Below are 27,948 nucleotides of genomic sequence, written 5' to 3' on the forward strand. Positions count from 1 at the left end.
ATGTTTACACTAGGGAACACCATGCAGCAGTTGCAAGAATAGAATAGATCAATAAATATTGACATGGATGGATCACTGAGACATATCGTGAATGGTGAAGCAAATTGCAGAAAGATGCCTGGAGGAGGATAGCAAGTTTATCACACACACACACACACACACACACACACACACACACACGTCTATGAAATACACCGAGCCTATTGTCTAATGTGTGTTGTGTGTATATATATGTATATTCACGTAAAGTCTGGAATGCTAATAGTGGTTTGCACTGGGGGGAGGGTGGGAGGAGGTTCAAATTGAGGGAGACAGTCAAAGGGGACTTCGGTAGTGGTAGACACTGTTTGTTGCCTAATAGTAGCCATCTCCCACTCCCCACCTCCCAACTCTTCCGTGCTAACAATTTAGGTTATGTTCAGGTATCAAAGGGCAGCATTTGCTTAGGAAAAGTAGGTCCGGGTATCGAATCATGATCTAAACCAAGTATAGTCATGTCACTCCTCTTGCCTGTGATTGGCCTACAGGTAGGCATGTGACTTAGTCGGCTGGTGACTTATAGGAAGTATTTGTTTGCTCTAATACCAGAGAGTGTAGTGGACAGAGTTCTGCCTCTCCCCTTCCTGTCTGTCTTGGGGTGATATTGTTTGAAAATGTGATGCTTGGAGCTGTGACAACCATCTTATGACCACGAGAGAAAGGCCAGGAGAACTGTAGAGACATCGGTCCAGCCTCCTGACATCTTCTTGCTGTTCCAAGGCAGATTACTATTTTACTTCAAACTTCTGGTTACTTGAGATATTAAAATGTCTTTATTGCTTACATCTGTGTTAGGGCATTCTGTTACAATTCAATACATCCTAACTAATTCAGTAGCTTCATCTGAAATAGTTTCAGTATTTTCTCAGGAGAATTTATTCCTTTGCTACTTGTGTACTTAAATCTTCTTTTATAAAGCTACCTCAGACCTTTTCACTTCATCTCCAGAAGTGGCCTGGTTCACCTCCTGCTGCAGGCTACCTAAGGCTCTCTCTACCCTTCAGGATCCTTGTTTCCCTCTGCCTCAGCACTATGTGCTGAGCTGCTTTGATTGATGACTCAGGTGGACAAGGCTTTGGGAATATATCTCCCCATCCCTCCTGGGGCTGCTGTGTTTCCTCCCCACCTCAGGCTGGGGGATCGACTCTTTGGGGCTGTCCTTCTCCAGGCATTCTCTGCAGGGCGGCTGCCCTTGCGTACCAAAGAGGTCTGGGGAGACTGGAGAGATGCAGAGTTGGACAGGCCAGGAGGTCCAGGCCTAAAGCAAACAGCACCAGCATCTGGGTGGGATTCCTGTGTCCTGCCCCTAGGCATGGCCTCTGAATATTGTAAAGAAGCTCCTTCTAGGTTCATCCAAGGGAGTCATGCAGCTCCTGAGATTTGTGAGGATGCTTTTAAATCATTAGTACTCATTGCTTCTACTGGAGGTCCTGTACACTGGATTTTATCTCCACAGCAAGAAGGGCTTGTGAAAATATCTTAAAGAGGAGGCTCAGTGGGTGGGGCAGGTTTGCTTTCCGGAAGGCCACCCTGGAGGCCAAAGACTGTGGGGAGGCCCTTGTGACAGGCTGAAGGAGAGAAGCTGAGGTTTTAGTTGGGGCCCAGGATGGAGTACAAGGGAGGGGAACTGGTGTGAGTTCCCCCTTCCCTTCACCATGGACCATGCTCTACAAATGGTGACAAGGAAAGTTTTCTGCATTCTTCAAAGCAAGGCCAGAGAGATCTTCGGGATGCTGTTTCCAAGGGTATTTCAGGGAGGTCTCTCTAATAAGGGTTTCCTTTGTGGCATTGCGCCATTAGTCCCATGTGAATCATTTCATTGCAGCAGGGCCGGGCGGGGAAGGTTGGCCGGGATGGGAGGCCAGGACTTCCTTTGTTCCTTTGCCTCTCTGAGCTCCTCCGCCCCTCTCCACCTGCCCTCTTCCTGTTTGCTCTACCTCTCCAAACCTACAGAGGGCTTCACTCAGGTTTGAGGGGGGTGGGCGGGGAGGCTAGACCTGTGGTTAAAGACTTGGAAAGGCGGAGGGAGAGGATAAGGAAAAGCAAACTTCTGCCCCAGATGCCGGCTGCTTTCTTATGCATGCTTCCCTCTTTCTCACTGTTTTCTGGAAAGGCTGAAAATAAACACTTTTGTAATACAGACTTGTAATTCACACTTCCCTGACAAGTTACTCAAACTGCAGCCACAGCTGCTTAAAGAGAGGGGGTTTGACGCAAGCCTTGTTAAGGAGGCGCTTTCTAACTTAGAAGGTTCCAACCTTTCAATGCAGTTCATCTGGCTCCTTCTAAGCTAGTCAGGGGACCCAGGAGGGAATCTGGGAATCCGGGGCCAGAGCTCATCACCAGCATCTTCACCACGCATTCAGACTTTTGAAATTGCTGAGTCCTCAATTCACTTTTGCAAGTCCTGGAGTCATTGACAGCCTCACCTGGAAGAGATCGTAGAAATCTGTTAACCCACGAACTTCATCCTACAAACCAGAGAAGTGACTTCCCTGCTTAAAACGACCAGATTGGTTACCGGAGCAGCTGGGAACAAAACCCCGAACTCTGGACCCTCAGTCCAAGTGCTTCCCAGTAAGCCATACTTTATTCATTTCTTGGGTTTTATTCCTTCCATTTAAGTTTTTATTATGGAAAATTTCAAACATACACAAAGTAGAGAGCAAGTAGACTAGCGCCCCCACCCAGCTGCGGTTTGGCTTTGGCAGCTTCAGTTATCCACGGTCAACTGCAGTGGGAAGCGGACGCTCCTCCCGATGAATCATCAGAAGGTCAATAGTAGTAGCCTAAGCTACCTCACCTGCCTCACTATGCCTATTTTATTAATTAAACTTTATCATAGGTATGTATGACTAGGGCTCAGTACTATCCACGGTTTTTGGCATCCACTGGGGGATGTGAAACATCTTCCCTGTGGATAAGGGGGGATGACTGTACATGAATACCCACATACCCACTGCTCAGTTTCAATGATTGTCCTTGTTCTGATGTTCTTGCTTTATCTATCCCTCACCTTCTTCCTTTGCAACCAGACTTCACACCACTTTATTAATACAGTAATATGTATCTTTAACAGAAAGCTTTAAAAAGTAATGTAAACACAGAACTGTTATCACACTCACAAAACTAACAATATTTCTTGGTGTCATAATACCTAACTCGTCCATAATTTTCTCCAGTTGTGTCAAAAATATCCTTTTTGCAATTTATATTGGGATCCAAACAAATCCACATGTTGCATTTGTTGATTTTTTAAAAAGGGCTTTGAAACTGTAATAGTCCTTCTTCTCATACATCCCCTGTACCTTGTGTTTATTGAAAAAGCTGGGTCATCTGTCCTTTAGAATTTCCCACATTCTAAATTTGGCTGGTTGTGTCCTGCTGGTACCCTTTAACATATTACTTTATCCCACGTCCTGTAAATTGGTACTTAGATGTAGAGCAGTGGTTCTCAATGAGGGGGGAGATCCCCAACTCCGTTCACCTCAAGGACGTTTGGCAATAGGTGGAAAATGTTTTGGTTGTCACAGCAGGGTGGTGCTATTATCATCTAGAGGGGAGAGGCCAGGGATGTTGCTAAACATCCTATACACACAAGAAAGAAGCATGTGTTCCAAGATGTGCGTTTTGAGAAACGCAGGTGAGAGACTTGATGAGATTTAGGTTCTTTTTTGTTCTTGTTTTTTTGGCAAGGATATTTCATAGGTGGTACTGTGTATTTCCTTTTGGATCACAGGAGGAAGATACCATGTCTCATGCTAAGGTGATGTTAAGGTTGATCAGTGGGTTCAGGAGGCATCAGCCTGACACAGTTAGCCAAACGGAGACATTTGGTGAGTGAACAAGCACTATGGATAGATGAAAACCGGGAATATCTCTGGCAAACAGGGACATGTGTCATCCTATTCATTGACTTTTCAAGAGCTTTATTCATCTCCGATTGGCTTTCACTCCCCACTTCCCACAATTTTTACAAAAGTTACATAGGCACATAAATTCAAGAGTCACATAATTCTCGTTGCTACAGCTATTCCCTCGTCCCTCCCAACTTTTCCTTCCCAAGAGGCAACTACTTTTAATATTTATCTTTGCATATCCTAATAATGGGCTTAAATTGTTACTTCTTGAGCAATTTAAGTTTTTGGCATTTTCTAGTGACTTCTCTCTAAAGAATACGATAATTTCTCTATTTTCTTTTTTTTTATTAAATTTTTTTCTTAATGTTTATTTATTATTGAGACACAGAGAGAGACAGAGCATGAGCAGGGGAGGGGCTGAGAGAGAGAGAGACACACAAAATCTGAAGCAGGTTCCAGGCTCTGACATGGCGGCACAGAGCCTGAAGCAGGGCTCGAACTCACGAACCGCAAGGTCATGACCTGAGCCGAAGTCGGACGCTTAACCGACTGAACCACCCAGGTGCCCCTAATTTCTCTATTTTCTGATAATGCTTCCTAGTGGCCTGTTCAAGCACCTTTTCTAACCCTTCATGTTTGCAGAACAAATTCTAATTTTAGTTGTCTGCTTATGTGTGAAGGTGGGATGTTAAAACGCCAACCAGAAGCTCTGATGTCACAGGTGGGGCTTGTTACGAGCTTCACTATAGGTTATCTGGCTATGCTGTTTTTTAGGGAATGCCTAGTGTCAGAATGTTTGTCTTTCTTGAGCCTGCCCAGAAAAGAGTTTTCCAGTCTTCCGCCTGGAAGAGATAAGCCTGGTTGCCAGTGTTCCAGGAGCCAAGTGGGGCTAGAGTGGGGAAAGTCTCAGCCTTTAGTATGTAGACTTTCCTGTTTGTTTGTTTTTAAAATTCCCTTGCCATCTTTTGTGCCTGCTGTCCTCTAGTCCCCAGACTGTTAACTTCCTCCAGAGAATAAACCTAAGTCTAATGACAGGGTTATGGAGAACCAGTTACCTAGCTGCATAGACTTGGGGAGGGAACCTAAGGATCAGATTGTTTTCAGATTGTGTTCAGATTGTTTTCTTATATTCTTAAGATATAATTGTCATGAAATAAATAGCACTTATTTACAGTGTACAATTTTATAAGTATGTATACACCCATGAAATCATCATAGCCAAGATAATGGACATGTTAACTACTCCTGCTCTTTCCTCTTCATCCCCAGACAACTACTGATTTGCTCTCTGTTACTATAGATCACTTTGCATTTTCTATTCAAATTTTGTATACATTCAATCCAACATGTGCTCTGTGTGTGTGGGGGGGGGGGAGATTCTGACTTTTTTCACTCAGTATAATTATTTTGAGATTCATCCATGTTGTTGAGTGTGTCAATAGCCCATTTCTTTTTATTGCTAAGTATCTCACTGTATTGATAGGCCACAATTTGTTTATTCATTCATTTGTTGATGAGCATTTGGATTGTGTCCAGTTTGGGTTTATTACAAATAAGGCTGCTATGCATGTTCATATGCAAGTTGTTGGTGTGGACATAGTTTTTCATGTTTCTTGGGTGGGCCACATGGTAGGTATATATATAATTTTTAATGAAACTGCTATGCTATTTTCCAAAGTGGCTGCACCATTTTACATTCCCAACAGCAATGAATGAGAACATTCTAATTGTTCAACATCCTTGCTCACACATGATTTGGTCAGTCATTTAAATTTCAGACATTCTAGGGGTGCCTGGGTGGCTCAGTCAGTTGAGCGTCTGACTTCAGCTCACGTCATGATCTCATGGCTTGAGTTCAAGCCCCACATTGGGCCCCATGCTGAAAGCTCAGAGCCTGGAGCCTGCTTTGGATTCTGTGTCTCCCTCTCTCTCTGCCCCTCCCCCACTCACACTGTCTCTCTCTCTCTCTCTCTCTCTCTCTCTCTCAAAAATAAACATTAAAAAATTTAAAAAAAAATAAATTTTAGATGTTCTAGTAAGTGTGTAGTGGTATGTTATTGTGGTTTAATTTGCATTTTCTAATGGCTAACGATGTTGAGTATCTTTGAATGTGCTCATTTGCCATCTGTATATCCTCTTTGGCGAATTGTCTATTCAAGTCTTTTGCCCATCTAAAATATTTGATTACCTTGTTTTCTTACTGAGTTTTAAGATTTCTTCACATATTTTAGATACAAACCCTTGTTGAAATGTGTGATTTGCATATATTTACTCCCAGTCTATTTAACAATGTCTTTCAAAGAGCAAATGTTCTTAATTTTGATAAAGTCCAATTTATCAATTTTTTTTCTTTTATTATTTTGCTTTTGGTGTTATACCTAAGAAAGCTTTGCTTAACCCAAGGTAACAAAGACTTCTGTTTTCTTCTAAAAGTTTTATATTTTGGGGTTTTATTTAGATTTAGGTCTGTGATACATTAAAATTTTTTTTAATGCTTATTTATTTTTGAGAGAGAGAGAGAGAGAGAGAGAGCAGGGGCAGGAGGAGGGGCAGAGAGAGAGGGAGACCCAGAACTTGGAGCAGGCTCCAGACTCTATGCTGTCAGCACAGAGCCTGCCTTAGGGCTGGAACTCACAAATTGTGAGATCATGACCTGAGCTGGAGTCGGACGCTTAACCGACTGAGCCACCCAGGTGCCCCTGTGATACTTTTTAGTTAATTTTTTCTATATGGTATGAGGAGTGGGTCCAAGTTCTGTTTTTTGTAGGTGGATATCTAACTGTTCGAGGGTCATTTGTGAAAAAGACTTTGATTTCCCCATCAAATTGCCTTTGTACTTTTGCAAGTTTTTGTTTGTTTTTTTGTATACTCTTTCTATTTTATTGGTCTGCTTGTCTATCTTGAATTTAATACCACACAGTCTTGATTATTATAACTGTATACTAAGTTTTGAAGTTAGATAGTGTAAGTCCTCCACATTTCAAAGTAGAATTGGCTGTTCTAGGTCTTTTGCGTTTCCAAATGAATTATAGAATCAGCTTGTTAATTTAAAAAATATTTATATTGTTAACATAAAGGTTAACAATATAATATAAAATGGAAAGGTGTAATGTATACATATATATGTATAACATAATGCATAATGTAAAAATCCTGCTGAAATTTTGACAGGATTTTATTGTATCTATAGATTGTGGAAAAAATGTACATCTTAGCAATACTGATTATTCAATGCAAGAAAACAGTATATCTCTATTTAAGTATTCTTTCAGTTTTCCCCATGATGTTTTTTAGTTTTCATTGCACATATTTTGTCTTATTTATCCCTAAGAATTTCATATTTTTAGATGGCATTGTAGATTGGTATTATATTTTAAATTCTATTTCTCTCTTTTTAAAATTTATTTATTTATTTTGTGAGAGAGAAAGAGTGAGACCAAGTCGGGGAGGGGCAGAGAGAGAGAGGGAGAGAGAGCATACTAAGCAGGATTCTGCGCTGAGAGTGCACAGCCCAATATGGGGCTCTGTCTCAAAAACTGCGAGGTCATGACCTGAGCTGAAATCAAGAGTCGGATATTAACTGACTGAACCACCCAAGTGCCCCGTCAAACTCATTAATTATTAATTCTAGTAGGTTTTCTTGTAGATTGCATAGGATTTTCTGCATAGACAACCATGTCATCTGTAGAGATAGTTTTTCTTCTTTCTTTCCAGTATGGATACCTTTGTTTCTTTTTCTTGCCTATTGCACTGGCTAGAACCTCCAGTTCAATGTTGAATATAAGTGGTGAAAGCAATCATCCTTTCCTTGTTCTGATGTTAGAGGGAAGGTAATCAGTCTTTCACCACTACCAACTATGTTGGTTTTTCATAGGTATTTTTTTTTTTATCAGGTTGCAGAAGTTCCCACCTATTCCTACTTTGAAATGAAATGAAAGTTACATTGGTTAAATGCTTTCTTGTGTGTGTGCCTATTGAGATGGCTACATGGTTTTTCTTTTGTAATGTATTACTATCATGAATTAAATGGATTGATTTACAAATGTTAAATCAATCTTGCAATCCTGGGATAAAGCCTACTTGCTCATAATATATTACTCTTTTTATATATTGCTGGAATCAATTTGCTAAAATTTCATTTTAAGAAATTTGCATTCGTGTTCATAAGGAATGCTGGTGCATAGTTTTCTTTCCTTACAATGCCTTTGGCTGGCTTCATGTGTTTCCTTTCCTCCTCGTCAATTTGCTGGAAGAATGTGTAGAATTAGTGATGTTTTTTATATTTTTGGTATTATGATTTCCTTCTGTTTACTTTGGGTTTAATTTGCTCTTCTTTTTCTGTTTTTTTTTTTTTTTAAGTTGGAAGGAAGCTGAGGTTGTTGATTTGAGACTTCTTTTTATTTTCTCTAATTTAGGTGTTTGGTGCTATAGATTTCCCTCTAAGTTCTGCTTCAGTTGTATCGCACAAATTCGGATGTATTGTATTTTCATTTCCCTTCAGTCCAAAATACTTTTTAATTTTTCTTTTGATTTCTTCTTTGATACATGGTTAAGAAGCATGTTATTTAGTTTTCAAATATTTGGGATTTTTAAGCTATGTTTTCCTTGTAGATTTCTATTTTAATTTCATTTGGTCTCAGGACATACTTTGACTTAAGTCCTTTTAGACTTGTTTTATGGCCCAGAATATGGACTGTTTTGGTATATGACCTGTATGCATTAAAAAAGAATGCATGTTCTGCCAATCTTGGGTGGAAATAGAAACTATCTCAAAACAGTAAGCTGGGATAGTCATAGAGCACACCGTCTTTATTTCCTGTCTCTCAGTGATGGCTTTACTTTGTTGCCTAATAGCCAACATCTTGAGAACAATTGTTTCAACTATCCTGTCTGTTTTATGAATTGTGTCAGGTGCGAGGGTAAATCTGGTCTTTGCTATTCCATTTTAGCCTAAGTGGACGTCTCTGTGGGCTGCTTTTAATCTGGCTTTCAACCAATATTAGACCTACCTTAACCTTCACTTTGGAAGTTTCTAAACAGTTTCTAAACCTTTGGGTTCTGACAGTTTCTAAACCTTTGGGGGAGTTCTAAGATGTCACTGTGCCATTTCCTGGCTTGCCTTACTGCTGGCTCTGGAATCTCATAAATATCCTAGGAGATCTATTAAAGCAGAAACACAGGGGACAACTGTGGGGCAACAGGGGATACTGAAATTGGATAATCATGGCTGACCTGGTCATTTTCTCATGAGGTTGCATTACCTGGAACAGAGCCTCAAACTCATATACCAACAAGGGCCCTGAAAGGAAGGGAAATGAAGGAAACAAATGTCATGCAAGACAAGGGGAGGTTGAAGCACTGGCATAACCCACCTTGTTTAGAGGTCTCTGCTCTGGTCTCTTGTAGCCATATAAGAAAGAAGGCCTAGCATCTTCAGCTCTTCCTCTAATTCAGAGAAGCTGGAAATTCAGAATTTTATGCACAACTTCCTCTTTTGAAGATCTTGACAACTAATACAAATTTTTAAAAATGTTGCGAGCCAACTAAGGGCTAGATCTGCCTTGTCAGGCTGCTTGTTTGGTACCTTTGGATTTTCATGTCTGCTCTTCCTTTGCAGATTCCTGCTTCATTATGCAGGCAACTTTCCCTGTGTCCTCATGTGCCTCTGCTCCCCAAACATCGGCTCACACATGATTCTGGTTTGCCATGCCATCTACTCTAACCCCATTCCACATGACCTTGACTTACTATTGAAATCTTCCCATTTCAGATTTCAGAAGAGAAAATTGTCCAGCTTTGGGCTTATTAACTGTGGTTGGAGGGGGTCGATTAGGATCGTATTTACTGACCTCTGGGACTGAGGGTAAGATAGGTTTCTATGGATAGTGAGAAAATGATTGACTTTCTGTGGAAACTAACTGAATCATACAATGGGAGAGCTGGAAATGACCTTAGAAAAGCTTGGTCAAACTCCATCATATTGCATATGAAGACACTGAAGCTTAGAGAAATGAAGTGACTTCTCCAAGTTCAAGGACTTTATTAGTCACCAGTGAAACTGAGTCTGGGATTTAATCACCTAGCCAACTTTTCTTTCTTCTGTGTTGCATGAGAGCAGGAAATACATCAGTGTTCTTAGTGTAATGCATGATGCATAGTAGGTATTCAGTGAATATTTGTTATATAAAAAGATGTACTGAGTTGTTTTCTATAATGTTAGCATACTTAATTTATAAATTAGGATTAGATTTAGCTACGTATAACAGAAATGTAGGATATCAACAATGTCTCCATGCCCTAATTTCCATTTGGTCATCCTTAGTGCATAGCTTCCATCTTTAAATTTGTCTTACGGGGTTGCCTGGGTGCCTCAGTGGGTTGAGTGTCCAACTTTGGCCCAGGTCATTATCTCGTGGTTCATGAGTTTGAGCCCCACATCAGGCTCGTTGCTGTCAACCTGTCGGTGCAGAGTCTGCTTTGGATCCTCTGTTCCCCTCTCTCTGCCCCTCCCCGCTTGTGCTTCCTCCCCCAAAATAAATAAATCTTAAAAAAATAATAATAAATTTGTGTTATGATTGGAGCTCTAGCTATGTACTTGAAATCTGGATGGAAGAATGTAGAATGGGTCCATGGCAACAAAGTTTCCTGGGAGTGCCACATAACATCTGCTTAAATCTCATAGTTTGAAACAGAGACATGTGATCACACTAGGTTGCAAGGGAGGCTAGGAAAAGGAAGTTGGATAGATTGTCTTCTTGACTAAATCTGGGTTTTGTTAAAGAAATGGGAGGAATGGGGGCGCCTGGGTGTCTCAGTCGGTTGAGCATCCGACTCCAGCGCAGGTCATGATCTCGCAGTTCGTGAGTTCGAGCCCCATGTCGGGCTCTGGTGCTGACAGCTCGGAGCCTGGAGCCTGCTTCGGATTCTGTGTCCCCCTTTCTCTCCGCCCCACCCCTGCTTGTGCTCTGTCTCTCTGTGTCTTTCAAAAATGAATAAACGTAAAAAAAAATTAAAAAAAAAAAAGAAATGGGAGGAATGAGTATTTGGTTGAGAACTAGAAGTGTCTGCCAGAATTGGAAGGAGTTCATAACTGATTGAAATGTGTTTCCTGTAGTTTTGATGTGCACAGTAACCAGGACAAAAGTATGATGGCCTTTAAAGATACTTACCCAAGGAAGGGTGCCTGGGTGGCTCAGTCGGTTAAGCATCTGACTTTGGCTCAGGTCATGATCTCACGGTTCGTGAGTTCGAGCTGATGTCAGGCTCTGTGCATACAGCTCAGAGCCTGGAGACTGCTTCAGTTTCTGTGTCTCCCTCTCTCTCTGCCCTCCCCTGCTTGTTCTCTGTCTCTGTCTCTCTCTCTCAAAAATAAAAAAATAAAATAAAATAAATTAACAAATTAATTTAACAAATTAAAAAAAAAAGATATTTACCCAAGGAGATGCAAACAGACAAAATACTGGTTTGGTTGAGATAATATTCTGGTTTTACTGTTTTAGAAAACATTGGTTCAGTTATAGTTCATATTAGTTTAATTGCATTTTATTGACTTTCATAGAAATATTTTTTTTTTCAACGTTTATTTTATTTTTGGGCCAGAGAGAGACAGAGCATGAACGGGGGAAGGGCAGAGAGAGAGGGAGACACAGAATCGGAAACAGGCTCCAGGCTCTGAGCCATCAGCCCAGAGCCTGACGCGGGGCTCGAACTCACGGGCCGCGAGATCGTGACCTGGCTGAAGTCGGACGCTTAACCGACTGCGCCACCCAGGCGCCCCATCATAGAAATATTTTTGAGTGAGTCCACAGTTTAGAAAAAAAAAATAATGTTTGGTTTCAGTTCAGTACTGGGTTTCACAAATTAGTGTGATCCCTTCCAATTTTTGGTTCATAGTTAGGGTCACCTCCAGTTCCTGGCTATGATGTATCCACACTAGGAATTTTGCAATTATGGTGTAGAATAGCAGACATAGGCCAATGAACTTATTTCTACTTAGGCAGGAGTTTATTAATCCTGCTTTTCTTATGTAGGAACTAGTAATCCTAATGGTTTTGAATGATTCTAAATTTATCTCTGTGATTTGGCATGGCTAAAGGCCCCAGTTGTGGTAGATGTACCAAAATGAACACATTAGCCTGTTTTATCCTTGGTCTGTAATATAAATGCACCCAATTTGAAACTTCTCTTTTCTTACAAGTTCTACATTTCATGGTTTGAATTTTTTTTTTTCTTTACCATGTTAGTTCTAGAATACTATTCTGGATTTTACTTAGTGCAGGGTCTCAGAAAATACTCTTAAAATTAGAGATTGCAAGTTCCATTTTTAAAATGGAGTATTAAGGAAATATGGTAAATTGCAGAAACAGAACATGTGTTGGGAGTGTTAGAAATCCTGCTAACGGAAATACAGCTGATCAGGGCCTTGATCAGCTCAACATTGTCACATAGTTTAGTATTTTAATGAGAAAGAGATCTGACTTCATATGAAATAGCCCTACTTTTACATATCAGCCCACTAATTTAAAAAATTAAAGTCAATGAATGGGCCATTGCTGTGCCAGCCAAACAAGATCTATCTATCTATCTATCTATCTATCTATCCATCTATCTCTATATAGATCTAGAGCATTCTTGAGCAAATGATTTTTAGGGTCTGATTTAAATGTTCTGCATTTTTCCATGTCCTTATTCTCTTCTATGCGTCACTTGATGATTCTGTCTTTATTCTTTTGAATAAAAATGTTGATAAAATATTTGAAAGTGTCTTCCTACTTTCATTGGTATCATACCATTGCCTGAGATTCAAAATATATTCCCTAAGATACAAACTATATTATAGTCTTCTCATTGTCTAGGAATGAATAATTCAGTGAGAAGATGATGTTAATGAGGCCAGGAATCCAGTTTTCTGGCTATGACTATATGCTTCTCAGAGCAATTGGCCATTCCTATGAAATTAATCTGGTAAATTTGCACATATGACCGTTGGTTGTAAAGTGCTTGGAAAAAGCAAGAGGATCCAAACGGTGCATTACAATTCATCCCGCAAAACCAACCAAGTAGCAGATCTATGTGCTTTGTGTTACTTATTTATTTTCCAAAATGCATTCAGTGAAGGCCAACTGTGTGCTAGACCTGTGGTAGGGTGGCAAGTGGAAGGTAGAGTGGGTGCATGCGTTCTCTAGGTTTTACTTTTTTTTTTTTTAAGGGAATTGAGAATTAAATGGAAGGAGGCCTTTGTCCTCTGGTCATATTCTGTGAGGGTGGAAGCCTGAAGCCACAGCAGACGCAGTTTCTTCATCAGGAGAAAGCAGGTCTGAGAGAACAAAGCCAACGTGCTGAGAGGTGCATTATTTCTCACCTGGACACTGAACAGCTCCTTGACTTGTCTCCCTGCTTCTACCCTTGCTCTCTGAATACAGGAACTGGGGTGACCTTTAAAATAAAAGTTAAATGCCACTCCTTTGCCCAAAACCCTGCTTTGGGTCCCCATCTCATACCGAGTAAAAAAACCAAGTAAATAAGGCTCCCACGTGACCCGGCCCTTTTGCTTCTCTGCCCTCATCTCCCACAAATATCCACTTCATTCACTCTAATCCAACTCTTCTTCGAAAATGACTGGTAAGGCCTTTGCACTAGCTGTTCTCTGTCCCCAGGAAACCCTTTCTGAAAGACTAATGCTCTCCACTCCTCCAAACCATGCTCAAATCTTACCTTCTCATTGAAGTTTTACTTTGTTAGTCAAATATGATGCCTAACTTGACCCTGAGTTCTGAATCTTATCCATACAGATATCATCAGGGTCTTGACAAGATTCTGTCTTTCATTAAGATATATCCTAAATGCCTCTATGGCATGACCTTGCTCTAGCAGTTTGATCAGTCTAGTAAAAAAGATAAGGCTAATTGGGACTTAGGATGAGCTGGATAAAATTCAAGACTCCTTCCTTCTGTGAGCATTAGCCAGGACAATTCTCTCTCTCTCTCTCTCTCTCTCTCTCTCTCTCTCTCTCTAAGTAATCTCTACACCCAACATGGGGCTTGAACTCATAATCCTGAGATCAAGAGTCGCACATTCACTCCACTGACTGAGACAGCCAGGCACCCCAACCAGGACAATTCTTAATTTCACTCAAACTCGTTGGCCATATTACCCCAAACCCTATAAATCTATGAGATAAAAATAAAAATAATAATAGTAATAGTCATTACGATATAATAGCAATAATGGTAATTGTTATAATAATAAAATAGTATATTTTCAATGTGCCAGGTACTGCTATAAATCCCTTTTATATAGTCACTCATTTTATCCTCACAATAACTTTTGATGTTGATGTTTTAATATTCCATTTATTAGTGAGGAAATTGAGGCACAGAGATAGTAAGTAAACAACCCAAATTCCCACAGCTAATGAGTCACAGAAAAAAAAACAACACAATTTCAAGTCAGGCATTAAGATTCTGAGTCTATGGTGTTTTGGTTTTTAGATAATAAGGGACCCACTGGTTTGAGCCAAACATAGAATTTATTCCCTCCAGTCCCTGGGTAGGCCTTGCTTCAGGCCCAGCTCTACTCACGTACTCAAGCTATCAGGATTTGGTGCTTTTCTTTCTTGCTTTGGCTCATTCTTAGACAGCCTCTTTCCACAAGGTGACCCCAGAACCACTAGGCCCACATCATTATCAGCTTCAAGTTCATAAAAGATAGAGAATGTAGGTCCAATGGTTCCAACATAAGTCTCAGGACTGAGTCTCAGTAATGAATTCCTAACGCAACAGTTCACTGTAGTACCAGGATAGAATATGCTGATTGGCCAGATCTTGACATTGTGACAGTCAATTCACTTGTGGTGGATTTATGAAAACCACGTGGGCCAAGAGTGGTAAGGAGCTGTTCTGCTAAACATTAATGGATGTTTTTAAGGCAGGGGGATGGGTAACGGGCAAGGAAATATATTGAGTGGCCACTGTAGATAGGTAGGTACTGGGCTTTGTTTGTTTGTTTATTATTTATTTGGTTTTTTTTGTTGTTTATTTTTTTGTTTTTGTTTTTTCACACGTGAGGAACATAGAGGAACGTGAGGAACACGTGAGGTTCATAGAGGCAAAATTATTTGCCCAAGACCTTAGACCTAGAGAGTGTAGGTCACAACTTGGAAGTCCAAAGTTTGTGCCATGCTGCCATAAAAAGATAAACTAGAAGTGATCAGAAGGGCAGGTGGCAGGTTGGTACTTGGGGTCAGAAGCCTGGTTCTCTGTCTAGTTACACCATCACTTCTTCTTGCCTTTGAGTTCAGCCCCCTGTGGCTCTAATTCCATGGACACTAGAACTGCTCTTGTAGAAGAAAGGACTTGGGGTGTGACTGGGATGGGTGGGGGAATGGAGCTTCCTTGAAATGGCAAACTCAGTGACCTGGAAGAGCCTTGCTTCTGCAGGCTAATCTGACTAAATTTAGGCTGTTAATCAGTCTGTGGCAATTATTTTTCACTCCAGAAATTCCCCAGTTTTATTTACATTGATAACTTAGCCTTTTCACAGACCACAGACCTTACTTTTGGATATTTAAAAACCCACCAGCCCCAAAAGCTTCTCAAAAAGCTACACTAGAAACTGAAGCATAGCCCAGGGCTGAGTGTCTACACCTTCAAAGACAAGGAGATGCTGGAGGCCAGAAGACTTCCTTCCTTCCCTCCTTCACCTCTTCCTTCCTTTCTTCCTGCCTTCCTGCTTTTCTGCTTTCCTACTTAAAAACCTTCATTCTTAATTTGCTTGGCTTATAGTCATTAGCAGTTACTAAGCATCTATTAGAAGTCAAAAATTTTATGAAAAGTTTAAAGGAAGAGAGGATATGTTTTGGGAAAGATGGCTATAATTTACTTCTAAAAAGCTCAGCATAGACAGAGAATCTTGTTTGTGCTGTTTGTTTTTAAGTTCCAATTCCAAGGGTAGCAGTTCTTGCCAAGAACACGCAGTCCAGGGGAGGACTTAAGATGGTGGAGTAGGGGGACCCTGGACTTGCCTCCTCCCTCCAACACAGCTAGATCAACGTCAAATCATTTTGAACACCTAGGAAATCCATCTGAGGATTAAGAGAACAATCTGCATAATTTGAGAGACAACCTAGCAGGTACAAAGTGTGGAGAAGTGAATTGGGGGAGAGAAAAGCCAAGGTGCCATAGAGGGTAGGGAGCCCTTTTCAGGGAGAGGAGGAGAAAGGGGGAGAGAGAGCACTGCGTTGGGTTCACGCAACAAAAGCACTTCCCCAAAACCATTGACTGGGGAATCAGGAGGAATGGACTATCTCAAGTTTTTGTAAACAGCAAGCTCAAATTCTGAGGTTTTGGAAGTTAGTGCCATTTGCCAGAGTCGGTTAGGGCTAGCGGTGGTGCTCCTGGGGAGAAGAGGGGTGGAGGCCCAGACGGACAGTGGACAGTGTGGTGTGGGGATCCCCTGGGTCACGCTGAGAGAGATGTTCCCTTCCTGGAGTGCATTTGGAAGAGGGTATACTGCCTCTCCAAGGACAAAAGACCCAGCTGGTGCCTTTGAGCAGCGGTTCAACAGCAAAGGACAAAGACATGTGCAGAGGGTGGATAACCTGGTTGCAGCTTCTCACAGTGCTTCACCATAAACTCCGGGCACTGGGCAGCCATATGACTGATTTTCTGGGACAGAATGGCAGCAGGCTCAGTGTTGCAAGCCTTTTCTGCATAGTGGGGAGTGGGTCGGTGCATTGCCTAGTTTTTCAAGATTTGGAGTTTTGAATCCCAGCTGCCCATCAGAGATAAAACACAGGAGAGCTGTGGTGCCTTGCTTGTCCAAAGCCCAGTCACAGACAGGTTGAGGGCAGGGATCTGACAGAAACCTGGGAGGTAGGAAGGGAGATTGTTCACTTGTCTGTGAAGGTTTCCTGACTAGCAGGTGGCCCGATCTTCCCACCCCAGGGAGGAGAGAGCTGGGTGAGGCCATCTTCCTGTGGCCCCCACGAGAATGGTGGGACTTAATTGAACAACACAATGCCCCTAGTGGAGTCTGGAGCCACTAACACCAAACCCCACCCCCTGCACCCTACAGAAGCATCTTTACTTGGGCAGGTCTGACTGTGAGCCAATGCAGGGGGCCTCTCCCCCAGAGGACCAACACAGGTACCCTGCATATACCAAATCTACTGATCATAGGTGCTCCAAAGCATCAGCTTCAGTTCTGGTGGAAATAGGACCAGGATTTAAAAAACTTTTTTTTTCTTTTCTTTCTTTCTTTCTTTCTTTCTTTCTTTCTTTCTGTGGAATCAGGTTTATAGTTTTTGTTCTTTTGTTTGTCTTGTTTTTTGTTTGTTCCTTTTCCTTTTCTCTTTTTGGGATCAGGATTTTTTTTTTTTAAATCATGCTTATTTTAACAAACAAATGAAAGCACACCTAGTTAAAAGTCCAAACCCTCCCCACTGTAAGCAAGGAGGAGCTCTGCAGAGGACTGATATGGAGGAAAGAGCAGCCAAATCATAACAGCAGAGTGCACACAGTATACACCAGGAGCACTTCCTGAAACAACATCAGGACAGTGTATGACTCCTTCTTAATATAGCATTACTCTTAGGAGCAGGAAACATAACAAGCTTTCATAACATGCAAAAGACAGAAACTTAGACAAAATGACAAGATGGAGGAATTTACCCCTAAAGAAAGATTGAGAAGAAACCACAACCAGGAATTTGCTCTAAACAGATATAAGCAATATATTTGAACAAGAATTTAGAGCAACAGTCATAATACTACTAGCTGGGAATGAAAAAAAGCATAGAAAACACCAGAGAAACATTTGATGCAAAGATGAAAAACCTGAAAACTGGTCAGGCCAAAATAAAAAATGCTATAACTGAGATGCAAAACTGACTGATATAATCACAATGAGGATGGAAGAAGCAGAGGAACAAATAGGAGATATAGAAGATAAAATTATGGGGGCACCTGGGTGGCTCCGTTGGTTGAGCTTCCGACTTCAGCTCAGGTCATGATCTAATGGTTCATGGGTTCAAGCCCTGCGTTGGGCTCTGTGCTGACAGCTCAGAGCCTGGAGCCTGCCTCGGATTCTGTGTCTCCCTCTCTCTCTGCCCCTCCCCTACTCACGCTCTGCCTCTGTCTCTCAAAAATGAATAAATGTTAAAAAAAAAAGAAGATAAAATTATGTAAACTAATGAAAAGAAGAGGGAAAGAAAACTATTAGATCACAAATATAGACTTAGGGAACTCAGTGGTTCTATAAAGTGCAATAATATCCATATCATTGGGGTCTCAGAAGAAGAAGACTGGGAAAAAGGGGCAGCAGGTTTATTTGAACAAATTATAGCTAAGAACTTTCCTAATCTAGGGAAGGAAACAGGCATTCATGTCCAAGAGGCACAGAGAATTCCCTTCAAAATCAATGAAACTTGCAAAATACAAAGAGAATTCTGAAAGCAGCATAGGGACAAAAGATCCTTAACCTATAAGGGTAGACACATAAGGTTGGCAGCAGACCTGTCCACAGAGACTTGGTAGGTCAGAGGGAATGGCATGATATATTCAATGTGCTAAATGGGAAAAATATACAGCCAAGAATACCTTATCCAGCAAGGCTGTCATTCATAATAGAAGGAGAGATAAAGAGTTTCCTAGACAAAAACTAAAGGAGTTTGTGAACACTAAACAAACTGTGCAAGAATTATAAAAGGGGACCCTTTGAACAGGAAAGAGAGACCAAAAGAAACAAAGACTGGAAAGGAACAGAGACAATCTACAGGGACAGCAACTTTACAGGTAATATAATGGCACTAAATTCATACCTATCAATAATTACTCTGAATGTAAATGGACTAAATGCTCCAATCAAAAGACATAGAGTATCATAATGGATTAAAAAAAAACAAGACTTATTAATATGCTGTTAACAAGAAACTCAGATCCAAAGACACCTCCAGATTGATTAAAGAACCATTTAACATGCTAATGTACATCAAAAGAAAGCTGGAACAGCCATACTTATATCAGACAAACAAGACTTTAAACCCAAGAGTGTAATAAGACATGAAGAAGGGCACTATATCACAATAAAAGATCCTACCCGACAAGAAGATCTAACAATTGTAAATATTTGTGCCTCCAACTTGAAAGCACCCAAATATATAGATCAATTCATCACAAACATAAAGAAACTCATTGATAATAAAACCATAATAGTAGGGACTTCAATACCCAACTTACAGCAATGGACAGATGATCTAAACAGAAAATCAACAAGGAAACAATGGCTTTGAATGACACACTGGACCAGATGGACTTACCAGCTATATTCAGAGCACTTCACCCTTAAAAACAGAATACACATTCTTTCTGAGTGCACATAGAATATTATCCAGAAGAGATCACATATTGGGTCACAAATCAGGCCTCAACCAGCACAAAAAGACTGAGATCATACCATGCATATTTTCAGACCACAGCATATAAAACTTGAAGTCAACCACAAGAAAAAATTTGGAAAGCCCCCAAATACATGGAGGCTAAAGAACACCCTACTAATGAATGAATGGGTCAACCAGGAAACTAAAGAAGGAATGAAAAAAATACATAGAAGCCAATAAAATGAAAACACAACAGTACAAAACCATTGGGATGCAGAAAAGGCAGTCATAAGAGATCAGTACATAGCAATACAGGGCCTCCTCAATAAGCAAGAAAAGTCTCAAATACACAACCTAAACTTACACCTAAAGGAGCTAGAAAAAGAGCAGCAAATAAAGCCCCAAACCAGCAGAAGAAGGGAAATAATAAAGATTAGAGCAGAAATAAATGATACAGAAAACAAAAAAACCCAGTAGAACAGATCAATGGCACTAGGAACTGGTTCTTTGAAAGAATGAACACAATTCATAAACCCCTAGCCAGACTTCTCAAAAAGAAAAGAAAAAGGACCTACGTAAATAAAATCATGAATGAAAGAGGAGAGATCACAACCAACACTGTAGACATACAAATAATAATAAGAGAATATTATGAGCAGTCATATGCCTACAATTTGGGCAATCTGGAAGAAGTGGATAAATTTCTAGAAACATATAAAGGATGAAAATTGAAATAGGAAGAAATAGAAAATTTGAACAGACCCATAACCAGCAAAGAAATTGAAACAGTAATCAAAGATCTCCCAACAAACAAAAGTCCAGGGCTGGATGCCTTGCCAGAGGAATTCTACCAAACACGTAAACAAGAATTAATACCTATTCTTCTGGAACTGTTTCAAAAAATAGAAATGGAAGGAAAACTTCCAAATTCATTCTATCAGGCCAGCATTACCTTGATTCCCAAGCCAGACAAAAAGCCCCACTAAAAAGGAGAATTACAGACCAATATCCCTCACTATCATGGATGCAAAAATTCTCAAGATACTAGCAAATAGAATCCAAGAATACATTAAAAGAATTAATTATTCACCATGAACAAGTGGGACTTATCCCTAGGCTTCAGGCATGGTTCAATTATCTCCAAATCAATCAACGTGATATACCACATTAATAACAGAAAGGATAAAAAACATAGGATACTCTCAATAGATGCAGAAAAAACATTTGACAAAACACATCATCCTTTCTTGATAAAAAGCCCTCAAGGAAGCAGGGAAAAGAAGGAACATACCTCAACATCATAAAAGCCATATACAAAAGACCCACAGCTAATATCAGACATAACAGATAAAGGGTGAGTATCCAAAAGATACTATAGATCTTAAAAGAACTTATCAAACTCAGCATCCCCAAAATAAATAATCCAGTTAAGAAATGGGCAGAAGACATGAACATTTATCCAAAGAAGACATCCAGGTGGCTAACAGACACATGAAAAAATTCTCAACATCATTCATCAACAGGGAAATACAAAGCAAAACCACAATGAGATACCACCACATACCCATCAGAATGGCTAAAATTAACAACTCAGGAAATGAGATGTTGGCAAAGATGTGGAGAAAGGGGAGCCCTCTTACACTGCTGGTGGGAATTTAAATTGGTGCAGCTACCTGGAAAACAGTATGGAGTTTCCTCAGAGAGTTAAAGATAGAACTACCCTACAACCCAGCAATTGCACTACTAGGTATTTATCCAAAGGATACAAAAATACTGATTTGAAGGGGGCATATGTACCCCAATGTTTATAGCAGCACTATCTACAATAGCCAAATTATGGAAAGAGCCCAAATGTCCATGGACTGATGAATGGATAAAGAAGAGGTGGTTTATATATACAATGGAGTATTACTTGGCAATCAAAAAGAATGAAATCTTGCCATTTGCAATGATGTTGGTGGAACTAAAATGTACTATGCTAAGTGAAATAAGTCAGTCAGAGAAAGACAAATACCATGTGTGGGATTTAAGAAATAAGACATGAACATAGTGGAAGGGAAGGAAAAATAAGATTAAAAAAGAAAGGGAGGTAAACCATAAGAGACTGTTAACTATAGAGAACAAACTAAGGGTTGCTGGAGGGGATGTGGGGTGGGGGGATGAGCCAAATGAGTGATGGGTACTAAGGAGGCACTTGTGATGAGCACTGGGTGTTGTATGTAAGTGATGAAACACTAAATTCTACTCCTGAAACCAATACTACACTGTATATTAACTGACTTGAATTTAGATAAAATCTTAGAAGAAGAAAGAAAGAAAGAAAGAAAGAAAGAAAGAAAGAAAGAAAAGAAAGACAAACACACAGTCCAGGACACAGCCAGGTTCATAACAATCAGGAAGTTCAGGCTGCTACTAAAGCACTAATAGTGAATGTCAAAAAGGGGTTATATTGGTGAAAGTAGTAGCTAGTAGCCTGCATAATAAAAGTGGGCCTCAGTTTGATGAATTGAGTATATTTGAGATGCGTGTGTAGATGGGCTAAAATGTTTCAGAGCCATTTGCATAAACAGGGGAGAAGAATCGATTACAGCGTGCAGCCTGCATCCTTAGAGCAGGCAACAGGCACTTGATCCTTAAATGGTCTTATATCCAGCCGCTGTTTTAGGAAGATGTCTGGTTACCTAATGCCACCTGTGCAGGTAGCAGAATCTTGTTTCTGGAATGCTGTCTTGTCTTTCTCAGATGAATCTTTCATGTGAGGTGGTGGTCAAAGCACTTCAAAGGGTAGCAAGCTAACTTCACAGGGCTTATTGAACAGGGTTTATGAATGGCTTTGTGTTTACTTGTTATTAAGTTGTTTTTTAGTAAATGTGTGTATGTGTGGCAGAGTTTGGTTTGAGGTCTCCCATCAATGTAACGGGATGGGGAGGGTGTGGGGAAGCAGTGAATCCTCACCCACCTCTAACTTCTTCAGTGGCTACTGTTTCCACAAAAAAACCAAGCAATGTTGTGTGTAACCAAATTGGCTTAGGTCAGTTTTCAATAATTCCCTCCCCTCAGAAAATTTGCATTTTAGCTGGAAAGATTAAGGACTGGAATAACAATTGGAAAAAACCACAACCAACCACAACCAAGGATACCTTATACTGTACACACAGCACAGGCAGGAACAGGATGACTTCGGAAAGGTCAGGAAAAGGAGAGCAGTTTTTTTTTTTTTTTTTTTTTTTTTGTCAGCTTTCTTGAAGTATAATTTATATAACACCAGGGTGCCTGGGTGGCTCAGTCGGCTGAGCTTCGGACTTTGGCTCAGGTTGTGATCTTGAGATTTTTGAGTTTGAGCCCTGCATCAGGCTCCTCGCTGTCGGCTGCCTGCTTCAGATCCTGTGTCCCTCTCTCTTTCTGCCCCTCCCTGTGTTTGCACTCTCTCAAAACAATAAAACATTAAAAAAGTATCATTTACATACCATAAAATTCGCCCGTCTCAGGTGCACAATTTAATGAGTTTTGATACACGTATACATACCTGCATAGCTACCATCAAAATCAAGGTATAGAACGTGTCCATCAGTCCCTAAAGTTCCTTCTTTCCCATTTGTAGTCCATCCCTTTCCCTCACCTCTCGGCCCCTGACCACCACTGTCACCATAGTTCTGCCTGTTAAAAAGAATCCCTTATAATAGAGATGCAGTTTGTAGCCTTTTGAGACTGGCTTCTTTCATTTGGCATAGTGCATTTGAGATTCATCCATGTTGCAGTGTGTATCAGAAGTTCATTCCTTTTCATTGCTGAGTAGTGCTCCATGGTATGGACATACCACCATTTGTTTATCAGTTCACCAGATGGTGGCCATCTGGACTCGTTCCAGTTATGATTATCATGAGTGAAGCTGCTATCTATGCATATTCACATATATGTTTTTGTATGGACATATGCTTTCATTTCTCTTAGGGGTGGAATTGTTAGGCCGCATGGTGAGTGTATATTTAAGTTTATGAGAAATAGTCATACTGTTTTACATTAAAAAAATTTTTTTAAAAACACTTTCATTTCTCTTAGGGGTGGAATTGTTAGGCCGCATGGTGAGTGTATATTTAAGTTTATGAGAAATAGTCATACTGTTTTACATTTTAAAAATTTTTAAAAAACTTATTCTTTTAATGGAAGTGTAGTTGGCCGACAATATTATATTAGTTTTAGGTGTGTAACAGTGATTTGACATTTATACACACATTGTGAAATGCTCACCGTGATAAGTGTAGTTACCGTCTGTCATCACACAACAGTTATTGCAATATTATTGACTATATTCCCAATGCAGTCCTTTTCATCCCTGTGACTTAGTTTATAACTGGGAGTTTGTACAGCATATTATTTTTTAAAGTATCTGTGCTCCCACCAGCAAAGTATGACAGTTTGTTATTCCGTATCCTCACCAATATTTGGCTGTTTGATCTTAGTCATTTTAATGGGTGTGTAGTGATGTCTTCTTGTGGCTTTAATTTGAATCTCCCTAATGACTAATGATTATTAGCTTCTTTGCATGTATTTATTTTTCATTTGTGCTCTACTCCCCAGTGTTCGCCTTTAATTGGGAGATTCATATTTGTTGACATCCAGTTGACTGAAGTATTTTTGAATTTGAATCCGTCAACAATCCCTTATATAGTATTCAACTAATCTTGTGGTTACTTGTTATTCTGAATGACCTCAAACCTCTGTTTTTCAGACTGCTGTCCCTCATCCATCTCCCACCCTCTAACCCCCTTTATATACTATATACATGCTTCCTCAGAAGCATGCATGTTCTTCCGTGGCCCTATGACTGTCTCAGAGGGGCACTTGATGGTTTGGGCCAATGATCTGTTTCCTGGGATTTTTAGACTAGAATGGAAATAGCCTAGTCTTTCTTCGGTGGTTGACGCTATAAGCTGTATAATTTGTGGCCTTTTCTTTTTCTGCCTTGTGGGTTATAATGGACATCTATCATGTGTGGCTGCCCAAATCTTGTGAATATTTCCATATTTTGATGTGCCGTATTTTATGAATCTTGCCACCTCAAGGTAGGTTCCAAAAACCATGATCAAACAAACCAAATTGCACTTCCCAGCTTCCTCTGCAGAAAGGGCATACTTACAATGGTGGTGTAGATCATCCAGACCAGATAAACCTATGTGGGACTTTAGGAATTATGTGAGTAAGTGGTTTGGCTAAGTGGGCTCCATCTTGATGGCACTGATGGATGGGGGAGCCAGAGTGGCTCTGGGGTTGGTAGCAGTTCCTATATCAGGTCAGGTCTTTTGCTGGGTTCTGGGAGTTGCTCTAGGAAGCTCAGTCTAAAGCCTGTTACTCCACACTCACAATGATTTTGTGAGCTCACCCTTACCTAGTACGTGGCACAGCTGGGCACTGACTCCACCTGAGTGGATGCTGTGACCAGTCAGAATAGAAGTGGCTGTGAGCAGCCAGTAAGAAGATGTGGGTGCATGCCAGCTGAATGTCTGAGGACAACTAGGCACTTTCAAACATCCATCCCTTTCTCCTGAAAGCATATAGATTTTGTTGCTTATAACAATGTGGAGAAAACTTGGAGAAAAACAGTCTTTAATGAGAGAGAAGCTTTAAGTCGGTTTACAGAAAGCAGCAGAGAAAAGGGGCAGAGTCCATTGGGAGCGGTTTCTAACTCCCAAGGCCCCATCACTCTTCTCCAGCTCGGCTAATGGCTAATTCGTGAGATTCCCCTGCATCCTTCCTAAATCCCCTCCTCTGATTTAAACTGATTGAACTGTTTCCGACTCTTGCTAAGTTGGACATCCTAAAATCAACAACGGAGTGGAGGGCTTTGGTGGCTTCTTGGTGTATGCAAACAACAGAAATGTCGTTAGAGCTTGTGAATTCCAAACAGGAATGGAGAATGCTGATGCCTCATGGCCTTCTTGGAAAGTAGTTTGTTCCTGTGTCACTCCCAAATGCTATTTTTGGACTGATTTGTCCCTTTCCTATTGTAGAGAGGGCACTCCAATGGCCTATTCCACCCCAATCCCATCTTCTCCCCCTTCTAGGCCTCTGTTCACCAGGGCACAGAACAACAGGAAATAGGTGTCAGGGCAGAGAGAAGAGATTTTGTGTGGCTATGACGGCAAACTTCATGACATGGTGGCTCACAGGAACACGTGCCCTTGACTCGAAAGACTCCCCATGCATAGGAGACGCTCCCACCTTTCTTTCCTTAAAGAGACTGAAAATGAGTAAATTCACCAAGAACCATGAAGCAGTTGGGGCTCAGTAGCTGCTGTGAAGTGACGACTCATTTAATAAAGGAACATGCTGCAGGCAGGCTCTTTGCTACCTCTTAAGGGCGGACCCTGAAGCAAGGATTTGAGTGCAAGTACATTATGGCGGAGATGGTTCCTGGAAAGGACTATAGGAGAGTGAGGGAGTGCGATGGGAGGCGGAAGGCAGCCAGCAAGTGTGCTTTATCAAGCAAGTCACCCGAATGTGTAAAGGGAGCTAGACCTTCTTCAGGAACAGTGGAGGCCAGTGCGGAACATGTACCTTCTACAGAAGCTCCCCAAGAGGCAAGGCTGCTGGGGCATTTATACACCAACTCCTGTCAGTCACTGCTTGAGGGCGCCGCTGGTGGCAGCGGCGGGTGTTACTGATCCGGTAGAGCAAGCTGCGGCAGGCAGAGGAAGGAAGCCTCCAGGCACAGAGACGTCGGTTGGGGTTGGCCGCTGCAGCTGGGCGGCTGCCCCGAAAGGACGGGGGCGGGCGGAGGGAAATGGGTGTGGCTTGCGGTGGTGCTCGTGCGCACTTGTTACACACCTTCGCCTGTCTGCACGCCTGGGGGAGGTGCCGCCTCCCTAAGAGAGGTCTCCCGTGGCAGTGACGTGATGTTTGGAGCAGCTTCAGAGTGATTTGGGATTTGAGATCAGTGGCAGAAACGCCTGAATTCTTCGTACAATGATTGCTTAAAGCCCGTCTCTTCTGTTTGACTGTAAGTTTTATGAGGGCAGATCCCTGTGTTATCCTCACACTCTGGCATGGTACCTGGCACGTTGCTGGACCTCAGTACATTTTTATTGAATGGATGTTGCAAAACTGGAAACAATGTGAGGTATTGCTAGATGTGTAAAATTTAGGAAAATCTGAATGTGCACAACATAAAAAAAAACTTCTAGTTTACAGCTCCAACATGTCATTGTTAGTTTAAGAATATATTACTGGGTGACAAGCAAGTTGATTTGCTCATAACATTATGAATTGGTATGTTTAGAGGTCTAACGATCTTGCAAAACATTGGATGATTTTTTTTTAACTCAAAAAAGTCTAAAGAGGGGGAAAGAAAAAGCTGATTTTTCAGCTGTTTGTTTTCTTTTCCCTCCTAACACTCTGAGGTTTCTATGTGCTATTAAAAAGGGGCCAAGAATCCCTGGCTTGGATTCCATCTTTCCTTGGGGCAGAAGTACCCCCCTTAGGCCTCCAGGGTCTTTCCAGTCTGCAGATTCTTCAAATATGGGCTGGCCAACCCAGAAATGATCTATTTTGTTGACCAACTCCAAGCACATGTGTTATTTGTGGAGGAATAGTTTTTGAAAGAAAGGCTGCACAGTTTGCATTTGAAAGAGAGATGGATATTTTCAGAAGCTACTATGGGAGGGGAGGGTGATATTTGTACTCACCGGGAGAGCCTTCAAGCTTGGTTTTTATGGGGAACCTCATCTATTCCTTCCTCCCTCCCTCCTTCCTTTCTCTCTCCCTTTCTTTCTTTAAAAATTTTTTTAAATGTTTATTTATTTTTGAGAGAGAGGGAGAGAGGGAACATGAGCAGGGGAAGGGCAGAGAGAGAAAGGGAGACAGAAGATCCTAAGGGGGCTCTGCGCTGACAGCAGAGATCCTAACGTGGGGCTTGAACTCACACACTGCGAGATCTTGATCTGAGCCGAAGTTGGACGCTTAATGGACTGAGCCACCCAGGCACCTCTCTCTCTCTCTCTCTCTCTCTCTCTCTCTCTCTCTCTCTCTCTCCCCCTCCCTCCCTCCCTCTCTCCCTCTCTCCCTCTCTCCCTCTCTCCCTCTCCCTCTCTCTCTCTCTCTCTCTCTCTCTCTCTCTCTCTCTGCTGGAGCTCGTTTTCTCTATTCTTTGGTTAAACGTTTTTATTAGATTTTGCAATGGGGAGGGACAATTTTTGTTGTTGTTGAAAGAACACCTGAGGCTAATGGAACCCAATAGGGCCCAGAGAATAAAATTTGGGAATTCAGTTTCCTCAAACTGCGTAGACATTTTACTACTCTTGTTTCATGTACTTTGAAATGTGGCAGGTTTATATATGAAACCACAGAGAACTGAGCTAATTATTAAGTGAGGTGTTCTAGGCAAGAAAAATGAGCTGGAACTAATATTAAAGCACCTGACTATAAATGCCCCCTCTTCCTTAACAGAAGGCAACGATATGTTAATTAAACCCCTCCCTTCTATCCAGACGCTGCAACGCGCACGCGCACACACACACACACACACACACACACACACACCCTTGTCCATTGGGAACAATGGTTTGAATCATTATGTAGTCAATAGAGGTGAGGAGAAGTGTTTGAAATTTAAAAAATGTTTCATGTGGTGGATCAGAAGCTGACCAGTAAAATATTGCAACATTTATACCGACCAAC

This window comes from Prionailurus viverrinus, chromosome A3 (genome assembly GCF_022837055.1).
Source record: "Prionailurus viverrinus isolate Anna chromosome A3, UM_Priviv_1.0, whole genome shotgun sequence".
NCBI lineage: Eukaryota > Metazoa > Chordata > Mammalia > Carnivora > Felidae > Prionailurus > Prionailurus viverrinus.